Source organism: Stegodyphus dumicola, chromosome 1 (genome assembly GCF_044657685.1).
Source record: "Stegodyphus dumicola isolate Sdum_Otavi_A_Nest chromosome 1, ASM4465768v1".
Taxonomy (NCBI): Eukaryota; Metazoa; Arthropoda; class Arachnida; order Araneae; family Eresidae; genus Stegodyphus; species Stegodyphus dumicola.
The window spans coordinates 90,074,604-90,088,768 of NC_140768.1; positions in this window are offsets into that span (position 1 = coordinate 90,074,604).

Here is a 14,165-nt window from a genome sequence, read left to right on the forward strand (position 1 = left end):
CGTGCCATAAAAATAGTAAAAAAAGGGGCAGAGATATGCTAGTGAATACGATAATTTAAATATTTTTATAAATATCTTAAACTAAGAATATTGGCCAGCAAATAATAGCCACTAGCGGTTTTAATTTTCCTTCCTCTACTTTACTAGCATCTTTTCATGGAAACAATAGTCAAACTTCTTTTCAATTTATTTAAGCTACCACAATAGAATTCAAAGTCTCTTGGTTCTTTCTTATAAAGTTTCCAATAACTCGAACAAAGAAACGAGTCATTCATCTTTTGGAAGCGTTGCAAGCACTTCCGTGATGCGCTTCGTTATTATTCAAGCAAAGATGCTCGATCGTTTTCACTGCATGATTTAGAGGAAGCGCTCGAAATTTTCATAACAGATTTGTCAAAGCAGATGAAGGGTTTTGCCTTGAACTTAAGTGCTTCGCGAAGGAGTAATTCTGCACTGCAGCAGTTCATCGACGCTTATATTCAGCCTCCTACGAGCAGGGAGAGCCCTCTAATTAAACAGCTCCCTCTTTACGTTATGCTAGTGCTACAGACTACAATCTCGGCAGATGAATAAATTTCCATGCCAACAATCCACCGCGTTTGCGTGCGGCTCTGCACCAGGAGATTTCCAGGAGTAGCCGCGGCGTGAAGTAATCAACTGACCGAGCTTCGTGCGCGAATTTAACTGAAGAGAATTCCTGGAGCCGACCTTTGTTCTCTGATTCAATAACGAGCAGATAGTTGATCCCTCCCTAAGTAATGATTTGTTAAAACGAATTGCTGGTTAATTTTGGAGACGGGATCTAAAGATCCCCAGGTATCAGAGTTCAGCCAGCATTAATTGTAAAAGCAGGTCTCGGGTGAAACATTGTTTAAGGGCTTTTATTATATATGCTACACCTAAAGTGTGGAAATTAGGTAATTTGCAGATTACCCAGGTAAACTACAGATTAACGTACTCGTTAAAGCGTGAAAAATCGTTTCTTTTCTCATTTTATCTAGTTAATCTGCAGATTACCTATATCATCTGTAGATTATCTACTAAACACTCGTTAAAGTGAAGATAATATATTTGCTCGAATAACACCCGTGTTTTTCGTACGTTTTAAGTTAACTCTCAGACAAATAACTTAGTAACACTAAGCAGTATTAACTGAAAAATACGTTATATATATCATAGATTTATAAATTATTTCATATAGCAATAAGCAGATTGCAAATAAAACATACGAATAGATGAAATATAATATTCATTTATTGATAAATCAGCAATTTGTTAATAAAAATACTGACAACTGTTGAAGGATAATGCTGTTTCGATATCTAAAGAATCAATCTGATAAAATCAGACCGTCAACAGAACATTTGATAGAATCAAACAGTGAAAAAAAGTATAAGACAGAGAATCAATTAAATTAATTAGACAGAGAAGAATTAAATTAAATTAATAATTTAAATACAAGAGCAATATAAACAAAAACAACTTTCTCTCTATTTCGAAATGTGTTTGTTGTTTTGAATGCTGACTTAATTTACCTATAGAATTTAATCTCTAAATTAGGCTGCTTAAAATTAAATATAGGAAAGAGTGGAAATACAAAAGCAATAAATTAAATAAAGACATTGCGCTTTCTGTTTTGAAGCATATCATTTTTATTATAAATGTTGATTTAATTTGCATACCCGAAGGAAATTATTATCCAAATTACACTACTCAAAATAAAATTTAAATAATGATCGAAATACAAGAGCAATGTAAACAAAAAACTTCATTTTTTCGGTGAGTTCCTGTTTTAATTGTCGAATTAATTTACATATTCAAATGAGTTTATTCTCTAATTTAAACTGCTTAAAACTGAATATAAGCTACAATCGAAATACAAGTGTAATAAGAGCAAAAAGATTCTTTTTTCTGTTTTGAAATATGTTCTTATTTTGAACGCTGATTTAATTTATCTAACCAAATAAACTTCAAATTAAATTGCTTAAAACTGAATATAATTAATAATCGAAAGATAAATAATACTATTATATATAAACAAAATCATTGTCTTTCTGTTCGGAAGTGTGTATGTTCTTGTTTTGAATGCTGATTTACTTATGTAAACAAATGAACTTATTCTCCATGTTAAGCTACTTAAAACTTTCTATTACGGTAGCTTTACTAGACCTCTGTGCCATTGTTCTTGTATTCCCACGACTAGCTACACCCAAACATTTCACAGAATACGAATTTTAGTTTCTTATAAATGTTCGAGTAATTTATTCAGTTTTTATATTGTCACATATTAAATTCAGAATTACCAAAACCCTTGGACTGTATTAGTAGCAGCAGAAAAGTATCTACTGCAAGTCAACTACAAGTCTCTGCTGGCAGTTGACTATGGTCACATAAAGAGTCATAAACCTTTGTATGTGACCAAAGAATAATATAAATAAAAAGCATAATGAAAAGGATTAATGTAAAAATCTTATCTGACAGCAAAACCAAATAAATTTCTCACTATTACGAAAATAACAGTTGCATAAGGATATAAATGTATTCAAAGCAATGTAATCCATAATTAAAATATCTGAAGTGTCCTATAATCAAATACATTAATCATACGGACGAATTCCCGTTTTAATGAAATAAAAGGTTTATTTATAAAAATAATTAAGCCATATATTAATCATATCAACGAATTAATATTTTCATATAATTTTCTATCATGCTTATCTCTATATTTTATTCTACTTCTGCTAGCAGTCGAGTTTATTCTGGACTCCCCCAGGCAGTTAATTGCTATTTTTATCAATTCAACTCATAAAATTCGGAAATAAAACTCAGACCACCATATTCATTTAGTTTGGAAGCGCACGGAAATTCTTCGACCGTTTGCCAACATTTCAATGATAGATATATGTGGTTGTATTCTCCATCAGAGCATCTAATTAAATGCATTTTCCAATTTACGGTACAATGAATACAAGCCAAGAACATCAATAACTTTGTTAGGAAGCGCTACTACAGATGAAGATTCTATTCATCCTGCACCACGTTCATCGATTACAGAATGAAATAAATGAAGCTCTGCAATTAGTTCCACCAGGCATATATATTTCTAGAGTGGTCCGAATTTAATTATAAACTTCCTAAAAGAACGATTTGGGAAACAGGGGGAAATGGATTCATTCTCAGAGCATACAAATTCAATAGAAAAAGGCCGTTCCTCTTGAACCCAAACCACTTGTGACATGTCGTATAAGAGAATAATAGCATTCAGGCAAATCACTCACATTTATTTCTGTAAAAATGAAATTAATTTGTAAGGTTTTATCTGAAATTTATGACCCAATTAAAATTTCAAGTTTCTACATATTTTCTATTCTTATTTCTTTGAATTCGTATCATCAGTCGTTAGTTCAAATCAGTAAGTATGCAAATAAATCGACAATTCGTCCTGGGTTTAGATAAAAGATTAGAATATAGTCATCACTGAGCGAATGAAATAGATTAGTTAGTACCTTTTTCAGTCAGGAAATGCGCGTAATATCGACATCTCCTCTGCGGGTTTACAGTGCACAATGCAACTCTAACAGCAGGTTCGATTTTGTAGTCCTGCGAACTTACGCCATCTCCCGTATTTCAAAAAACTACCAACGGAAGCAAAGGCTCTTCCTTTCTTTATAAGCTTTAGTTTACTCGTGGTGTTTGTTGCTGTGGTCAGAAATTTTTCATCGATTTTTAAATTACTTCGTGATAATCGAATTAAAAATTTGTACACAAACTGTTTGTAGAGACAATAAATCGCAGCAAAGCGACTTTTTCAAAATTCTATTTATATCTTTATTAGCTCAGAAGTGCTATTAATTTCGTTTTGGCATTTTGCGTTTGGCATTTTGCGTTGAAAAATGATTCGCCGTTTACAGTGAATCTGTAAACGGCGAATCATTTTTTAAATTAATAAAATTTAATAATTTTAAATTTGCTACCAAATATTAGAGCCCTGTATTATATTTAAATAAATTAAATAATGAAAAATCTGCAAAAATATATGTATGTTTCTCGCATTGTGATAAAACAACAGTACCTAGAGCTATCAAATTTTGAATAACGTACGTCTCCATGCGAATATGGGCATCTAGAAGGCAAAATTTGGAATATGTTTTATTATCTGTTTTCTATTTTGAAAAACTTTAACGAATTTTTGATTAACAAACTCAGCGATTTCAAAGCCAGCAACTGCAACACTGAACGAAAAAAAAAAATATCTCCAGCCCGCCAGACTGTGTATTGGAAATTCTAAAGATATGCTCTTTTAAATATTTTGTGATATTGCTATTGAATTGAATTTTATGGTTTAAGTGCGAGGAACATGATATTTCATAAATAAACGTAACACACAAAACGGATTTTATATGAAAAACATATAAAATCCGGAAGCTTTCAGATTTTTTTAAAATTTTTTATTAGTTTAAAGGGGCTTCGTCCCTGAAGGACTATTGTTTCCGTTTTGCGATTTTGCTTTGAAATCTTTTCAAATCTTTGCCACCAAATGCTATCGCCCTTTATTGTATTTGAAGAAATTAAATAATGAAGAATCTGCATAAATGCATGCATGTTTCTCGCATTGTGGTAAAACAACGATACCTAGAGCCATCCAGTTTTGAATGATGTTTTTCTGCTGCGAATATGGGCATCTGAAAGTCCAAATTTTAAATTTGGAATTTGTTTTATTATCGATTTCATATTTAGTAAAACTTTAACGAATTTTTGATTAACAAACTCAACGATTTAAAAGCGAGCAATGGCAACACTTTACGGGGAAAAAAGAAAACCTTTTTATCTCCAGCGAACGGAACTGTGTATGGGAAATTCTAAAGATAGGCTCATTTTAAAGTTATTTTGCGACATTGCTGCTGAACGGAATTTTATGGTTTAAGTGCAAAGAACATGATATTTAATAAATAAAGGTAGCACACAAAATGTTAAACGAACGTACCTTTGGATGTAATTTAAAAACTGAAGCCTTTCAGATATTTTTTTCTTATTATTATATTTACTCTCTGATATTATTATTTCTAATTCCTTGCAGGTCAGTCTCTAAAACAGTAATTTAAAAAAAATAAAATAATAGTAGTAAAACTTCACGGATTCAGCTAGTAATGAATAACAGTAGAGCTGAAGAATTGAGTTTATTGTTTTTAAATCGATGAGTTTGCTTGATAAAATTTAATTAATTTCGGATAAACATAAGATAAATGAAAAAAAATTAGAAATTCTGAAATTAGAGGGGCACATTCTGATGTGAAGATTTATGTGTGTTTAAAATATGGTGAATATGTGTTCCGCCGTTTTTCTACAATGCGAAGAACGTTCATACATGCATATAGATTCTTCATTATTTAATAATTAAAAATGTCAAAAATGACCTCAATTTGTCTTTAATGTAATGAAAGACCGGAAGGATTTCAAATCTGTCTGAAATAAATCACACTTGAGATTTAAGATTATGATGACAACTAGAAAGATTCAATCCAAAAATGTTCAAAAATTCAGAAAACAACTTTTAAAATAAATTTAAAGAGAAAACACAAAAAGTGGTTTAAAACGCGTGCAAAATAATCTCAGTAGTGCAACGTGACACTAGCTGGCTTACAGTCTCAATGAAATCATTAAGAAAAAATTTACATACTGAAAAAAAAGCATTAAGATAAAATTTACGTACTATAAAGAAATGCAGAATGCATTTCTTACAGTATCTTGTTCTTTTGCTCAAAAGTAAAAAAACGTGTTTCAGTGTCACTTCATTATTCTTATAGGTGCTAGTTTTCTTTGGCATTTTAACTTTTATAATTTATCTTCTTTTTGAAACCGGTAAGCAAATACACAATTTTTACTAAGTGTGACATTGTTAATAATCATAAGTACTTTTGTTTTTAAAATGAATATTGCAGTTTTTCGCTACAATGGAGATATACCAGAAAAGTAAATTCCTCTTGTTCTTCCATGATCAATTTTCTACCTGTAAAAAATCTTTAAATCAAAATCTCAAAAATATTGAAATCATCGAAAACTAAAAACGCTTAATTTTTTTACATTCTTTGTTCTGTTTAATTAGTTTCATGTATCATGTTTTATATTAAAAACTGAATAAAGTTGCTTTCATATGTATAATATAAAAATTGGTATAAACGCTTGCTTTGTTTATCTTATCCTTGTTTCCATTTATTATAACTAAAAACTAAAATTTATTCCAGTGTTCCAAAACATTTTAGAAATTAAAAACTGTTTCGTAATGAGAAAAGTTTGGAAAACACTGCTATAAATGTCATACAATACATGAAAAACAAATTTTCTATTCTAAAAATCATTAAATATATTACATGCACAAAATCCTCCTTGTTAGAGAGACTAGACATTCCAAAGCACGTTATTCGTTCTGCCACTCACTTCCGAAATCCTACCAAACTTAAAACACTAAAACTTTTACCATTTTCAATTATTGCATACAATTCACTACCGTGTCTCAAATCGTAAATGATGATACTCAAATTCTAGCAAAGTTTGCATTTAGATTTCATTACGAAATTAATTTCTTGCAGACTTTCTTCGAAAGATAAAAGCTTTTCGCTTGGATTATTCCTTGGAACAATTTCGAGGAATAAGATGTTATTCTTCCGTTTCGAATACATAAAAAATTATTTTACTTCCTTCAGTCGGTGTGAAATTTCCGTCTTCCTTGGAAGGAAATGGATTTTGTTGGAATACAAAGCTCATACACGTCCTGATAATAAAACCTATTACTCGGCATATACAGCATCAACGTGCGTCTCACAAAAGCATGGTTCGAAGCAATGCAAGGAAGATGTAATAAAGTAAGCATTAGGAGAGTTCTTTCCATAAAACTAGTAATACGAGGACTGCCACAAGTTTCATAATCATCTTAATCAAATAACAGCAAAAGAGGAAAAAATACTAGATTACGAATAAAAACACAAACTTGCTCGGTTTAAAAAGGGAAATATGGTATCCTTGGTTAATTCAAATCACGAATTATTCGAAAGCAGAAAAACGAAGGAAATAAAAATAATTCATGCAACAATTAACAATAATAAGTAACAAAAATATCAATAAATAATAAATATTTTTGTAATACAATACGAGTATTTGCAAGAAGTTTAACAGCTGGAGAAATTTATTTTGCTGCGTAAATTAAAGCATTTGGTAATTTTCCGTTTTGCCGGCGCAAACGATAATGTTGCCAATAATGGTACAACTGATGCCAAACGGAATATTTTCGCTGGTAACCTTTTACGCCTCATTTTCAAAACAAGTCGCAGCCATTTCTTAGCAGATTTATTGTTTCTTTCAATACTGGCATACGGTTACATAGAATTTTTACAAGATAGTTAAATTTTATGCTATAAGACCATTCGCGGTAATTAAGTCAATTAAGATAAAATCACACCGCTCACCGGAAGACTAAAATATAGAAAGGCAAAATCAAGGGTTAAATTCATCAGTTCTAATGAGAATGCACTAGCGAAGTAAAGCACTGCGGCTTTACATAATTTCTGAGTAAGCTATTCGTACGAATTGAAATAATCCTTGAATTTAAACTATTATTCCAAATTAAGATTTAACTTGAAATTAATGTAGATAATTACTGAGAGAATTAGATGTTTGTAGCGTAGTTTACGCGAGATGAGACAACACCTCTTAGAACTAAGTTAGTTCTAGGAGGTGTTGGATGAGATCACTTGGGGTCGCGTGATAAGAACCGGCGAATCAGGATGTTGAACCCATGGAGGTAGGAAGTAAGATGGGAGTGGCCCTAAACAGTTTTCTTCCGTACCCTGCTCTGAAGCACTGGCGACCAAAACATTGGGTCATTTACCATTAAGCTCAATGGTTTTTGACGCGATCGGACGTAAATATTTTGTAATTACGTCGTAAATATACATATAAAAGTATATATTTTCTTTTTCTACAACACTTCAGAGTCCTAAGTATATGAAAACAACATATTTTTAAACAACATTTCACTCTGAACGGAATTAAATGCTATACTTTTTACAGAACAGTTTTCTCAGAATGGTCTAATTTGAATGAAATATTTTCGCAAGTTTTCGTTAATTACATTAGAAAACAAATTTAAGGTAATTCGATTTGATTCGGTTAAGGTAAAAAAATCAAGATCAAAGTTTATTGTATTATTAATATTAAAATTATGCATTATTTCTTTTCTATTTATAGAGCTTCTTCCTAAAATACTTTCTTAAATATGACATGATTTTTGGGCTTCTGAGGCATCTTTTAAATCGAAAAATACAAGTCAATTTATAATTAATGCTCTATTTGGTTCATTTTAAATTAGAGAATTATTAGAAATTAGCGAAATACTTTAAATAGTAAACTTTCTCTGAACATTTCTGAAAGGGAATAAAATAAGAATTTTATTTTTAATTAACTCAAATAAGTAAAACGTGTAAGCCCAAAGTGATTATTTTTCAGATATATAAAATTAAAACGATGAGTTTTAAATGAGCAACAGTAAAGCCTCTCCTCTAAAAAATTTTAAAAGGTACAGTACATGTTACAATAATATATGGATGTGAAAAAAATTTGTTTTATTTAAAACATTTCGGCGTTTGGAACATAAAATAAAAGTAGCGAATACTTTATCAAGGGTATCGAAAGACGTATACAATTTTAAAGGTACCGTAAGGTATTTTTCATTCTTTAAGCATAACATTTTTGTTAAAATCTATATTTTTGTAGTTCAACAGCTTAGAATTTTATGAAACAAATTGATAATCAAAATCGCTGTTAGTTATCGAAAAATAACCAAGATGTGATTTTTGCGTAAACTATAAAATTTGCTATTATCCATCACACTATGAGTGTTTCTTTCATGCGAAAGTGTTTCTTTTTCGATTTGTATGGAACTGTCGTGTGTCGAAATACTATCAGAACACTGTCAAGCGAGCTTCTGAATGTAAACAAAGAACACCCCATCTGGTGACCGAAACTTCGAAGCAGTGCTTCATTTCTAGTGCCGGTTGGCCACTCCTTCCTTTCTTACCTCCGTGGTTGAACCATGAAAGCATAGTAAATTCTTAAATTAATGTCTTTTTACAAATTTATTGTCATTTTACAAAATTTTAAACTATATTAAAATCAAACCATATCAAAATAAAAAATTCTTAGAACTAACATTTGTTAACATTTTTTACGTCTTTACTGTATGCTGTCGCCAACAAAGTCTGCTTGGAGAGATTTCTGGATCTGGATCGTAAATTTAAAGTCTGGCTTCTACTACAAAGAGTAATCACCAGTAGATATGTTGGCTCTTAGGCTCTTACTTTATTTATTTATTTTTTTTTTCAATCAAAGGCACACTGTCTTGTGTGCCGCGTCCTGAGGACGAAAAACCTAAGAAACACAGTCAGGAAAATCATTCCTTCGTGAAAGTTCAAGCATTTAAACAAAGATGCTGAAATTAGTCCATTTAAGCAATAATGCCTTCGTAAATACATGAGTAGGTGCGGCTGAAGTCTTACACACAGTTAGCAGCTACGCGAGCGTGCATAGAGCAGGAGAAACAAGTACATCGTAAAGTTACATGACATAAAGTCAAATTCAGATTGATCCTTGCTTTAAGCAGACCGGTTATGATGATGAGACGCAAAAGGCTGATATCTAAAATACATGTAATTTTAAAAAAAAATTTAGCTGGAATTATTCTAACTGAACTTCAGAGAGTAAGTAATTTCCACGTTCGTAAATATTTAAATTACACAGTTCAGTGGCTTTGCAAAATCAAAGTCCGTTGAAGAAACACGAAAAGCACATTTTAAAATAATACCAAACTTGGCTATACACAAAAACGGTGCACAGTTCGCTTTGTCAAGATGATTTATAAAAATCACAAAGTCCTTGGTGCAAAACACTAAACACAAACTAGACAAAAAATGTGAGTAAATAAGATACAAAAAAAAAAAAAAAAAAAAAAAAATACAAAATATTTACATTTCATACATCACCACCACCGTGGGCTGTGGTGAATTGAACGTGGGCGTTTTACAACACTCTCCTGAGTGGGATCGTAGGTAGTAAGATTTCTTATGGCAGAGTATGGAGAATTTTCATAGAGCTGCGAGTTTCTTATGAACCAGGGAGCGTTTGTAATAAATAGATCGAAGTATCTTGTTTTGTAACACATTCATCTTCTGTCTGTCTGGTTTCGTTGCTGTGGCCCAGGCCGGTACGGCATACATGGAGAGATTTGCGCCGGCGAAACGGAAAAGTACCAACCATTTTTCAAATAAAAGCGGTGAATAATGTATAAAATGGGTATAAAAGGGGCCCTTGGTAATGCTTAATGGCCAGGAATCATAAATTTATTGAAATGTGCTAATGTACCTACGAGCATCTTCTTTTCTGTAAATAATCTGCTTTCCAAAACTGTTTTAATGTTGTTTTTGCGGATGATCTGGTTTTAACTGTTCAATGCAAAAGTCTCGTTGATATTTGTTCTTTGTCTCAAGATTTACTTGATACTGCTTTTCAGTGGTCTAAACCAGCGGTCGTCAACCCTTACTACTTCAGGAACCACTACATATATAATTTTGTATTTGGCGGACCACTAATATGAATTAAAAAAAAGGTAAATACATTTATACATTAATAATCAACAAACTACACATATTTCATGTACATTAAAAAATTACATGAAAAGTTCAAAAATCTTAACTTCTTGTACAGAAAGCTTCACATTTCCATATCACTGAAAAGGAACTTCACAAAAAGCAAAACAATATCAATAAACTGATAGTGCTATGCCGCCAATTTTAAATTATTGTAAGCATAATAATCATGCCTTACTCAGCAATGGCGCCATCGGTCAACAGTTACACAAAACAAAAACGGAAACTTCCAGTGATGCAATTATAAACAAGAATGCAGATGGTTCTCATAAAAATCCATCAAGTTGCCTATTGACACGGAGAAAAACTGTTTGATTAACGACTACAATAACATATGTTTGTAATTCAAAAGGAAAGAGAATTCCAGTTTGCGCTAATATTGATAAGAGCAGCATATCTATGGATGCCAGCTCTCACTTTCAAATGTCGCTAGATACACGTGCAAAAGTAGCTAAAAAGTCGCTAAATTCAGAAGGAATTTCGCTAAAAGTAGTAACTAAAATTTAAAAAAAAAAAAAAAAAGTATAATCCATATTCCATAATAGGTTTTGTTACTCGTCATTTTTTAAACTAAACCTTCATAAAAATACAAATAATGTCCCAATTTTTTGCGGACCAGCAAAATGCTATCACTGACCACCGGCTGGCGACCGCTTGACGACCGCTGGTCTAAACTATGGCTACCGCTGGTCTAAACAACCCGCTCAAAAGCAAATGTATGATGTTACATGAAAAACATTAACAGTAATTGCAGAATACGTTTTTTTACTTGTAGACGTTCCTATATAAGAAGTAACGAAAACAATGTACTTAGGAGACACATCTCTCAGGCAAATTCGAAAAGGTACTATCAGGATTATTAAAAATTTCTAAAAACACGCACGCAGTCGAAACAGATCTTCTTAAATTGGTGTATGAGCAAGGAATGGTGTCGGTTATTTCCTATGGATCATGTGTTTGGGGGGAGGGTTCCTTACTGAAGAAAGTAAAAGCTTCTGAGTAAATTTCAAAGAATTTTTTTTTTTTTTTATGAATTACTAGTGGTTATAAAACTGTTAGTTACGAGGCACTTTTTACTGTCGCTGGTATTCTAATCATAGATATTTAAAATTGCAAGCAATATTGTAACATTGTAATTGCAATATTGCATTTGCAGGCACTTCTTGTCAAATGTTCTTGACGGCAAATTCCAGTTTCTTCTTTGCCGTATCTTTAACATCTTCTTTTAACAAGAACTCTATACCTGTTGTTGCTTATTCCGATGTCATTCTTGAACAATGCCACTTAATTTGTTTTACTGACGGAAAGAAGAGGATTTACAAGAAAAAGAAAAGAGAAACTTGTTTTGATTTTGCTGTTTATAAAGTTAAACAAGAAAGACACTTCAAACTGTACAGAATTAAAGGTGAGGTCTCTGTTTTTCAGGCTGAGTTGCAATGCTTAAAATTTGTTGTTAAATGGATTCAAAATTCTTGTAATGGTTTGAAATCAACACGCGTTTTAATATGAAGTGCTTCTCTTAGTGTTTCAGAGAAACTCGCTTTTGAAATTCAGGTTATTATTAAGACCTTGCAAGATCTTTACATCGACATTCATTTTGCTTATATTCGTGGATGCTGTGGAAATACTGGAAATGATAGGGCTGATACTCTACCAGAGCTGCCCACGAAAATTCACACTGATTTAAATCTCCGTGTTCCAGTCTCTTACTGGAAGCCTTTTATAGAAATGATTCTATCTGTAACAAAACAGATAACGTATTGATTCCTCCAAAGCACAATCAACAAAGATTTTCCTATAGTTTTTCACCGAACAGAAGTTGATCAGTCTTCAACAGATTTTAAAACTACTCAGTTTTTCTCAGAATATGGCAGTTTTAATAGCTGCTTAAAACCGATTTGGATTTGTTTTAAGTGCTTTGTGTAGCTGCGATGGCGGCGGTGAAGATGATAATCGTAATCTTTTAGAGTATATTCATATTTTTTTAATTACCTTTCCCCTTGGCAGTGCTACTGTATATGGGTTTTGTTTATTTTCTAAATGCTACAACTTACTTGTGTAAGCTTCGTGATATACTTTATGGAACAAAAGGAGGTAAAATTAGAGTTAACCAAAAAAAAAAAAAAAAAATATTTATTCTTTACTGAATGGCAACACAGTGCGGCGTGGAAAATAACAATATTTTGTTTCTGCGGTGGTAACATATTGCTTTCAAATAGCAGAGTTTGTTGATTAAAACTGAAAAAGAAAATCTTAACATTATGCTGAGCGGCAATGGTCTGAGACAAAAATGTTTTACTTCAAGCGGTGTTGCCACTACTTGCTTTCTAATCACTGTTAACAAAACTTTCATCAAATGTGTACAAAATAAGGTATAAATAAAAAAAAAAAAAAAAAAAGTGAAATGTTTCTGATTTTAACGGTTGATAAAAGGGCTTTTTATTTTTTTTTTTTTTTTTTTTGTATTTTCTTAGTGAATTCGCAGTTTATCAGTATGCTGTTGCGCTCACGCCTGCTAACGCTTTTGTGTGTAAGTCTTTTTAGCTTTATAATTAAGCATCGTTTTCTGCGCACTTATGTCATATACAATTCAACAGCAATATCACAAAAATTTTAAAAAGCGACATTGTTTAGAATGTTAGTGTTATGTATTGGCATACATTTATCTTTTCTTTTGTCTTTTCTCAATTTATCATACCAATGTTTAGTTTCCAAATCATTGATTTGTTATTCAAAAAATTATTAAAGGTTTACAAAATATGAAATTAAAATAAAATCTGAAAGGTTTCAGATGTTAAATTACGTACAAAAGGGCGTTTTTCTAACGTTTTGTGTGTTACCTTTACATATTAAATATCATGTTCTTTGCACTTAAACCATAAAATTCAGTTCATTAGCAATGTCGCAAAATAATTTAAAAATGAGTTTATCTTTAGAATTTCCGATACACAATTCCGCGCGCTAGTGATAAAAAGGTCCCCCCCCCGTGGAGTGTTGCCATTGCTCGCTTTGAAATTGTTGAGTTTGTTTCTTAAAAATTCGTTAAAGTTTTATAAAATATAAAATCGATGATAAATTCCAAATTTCAAATTTGCTCTTCCACATGCACGTATTCTTAGAAGGATTGCGTCATTCAAAATTCGATGGCGCTCTATGTACCGTTGTTTTATCACAATGCGAGAAATATACATACATTTATGCAGATTTTTCATTATTTAATTTCTTCAAATATAATGCAGGACTCTAGCATTTGGTGGCAAAGGTTTGAAACGTGATTCGCCGTTTATAGTGACAAAGGCTCTTTGGACTAATAATAAAAAAATTTATATGTAAATATTTATCAATATAAAATACAAATAAATATATATATTAATATATGTATTTATATATATATATTAATTTATATAAAAAACGTATCTATGAAAATACTGAATATTTATAATTTGGCATATCATGAATTAAATACATTTT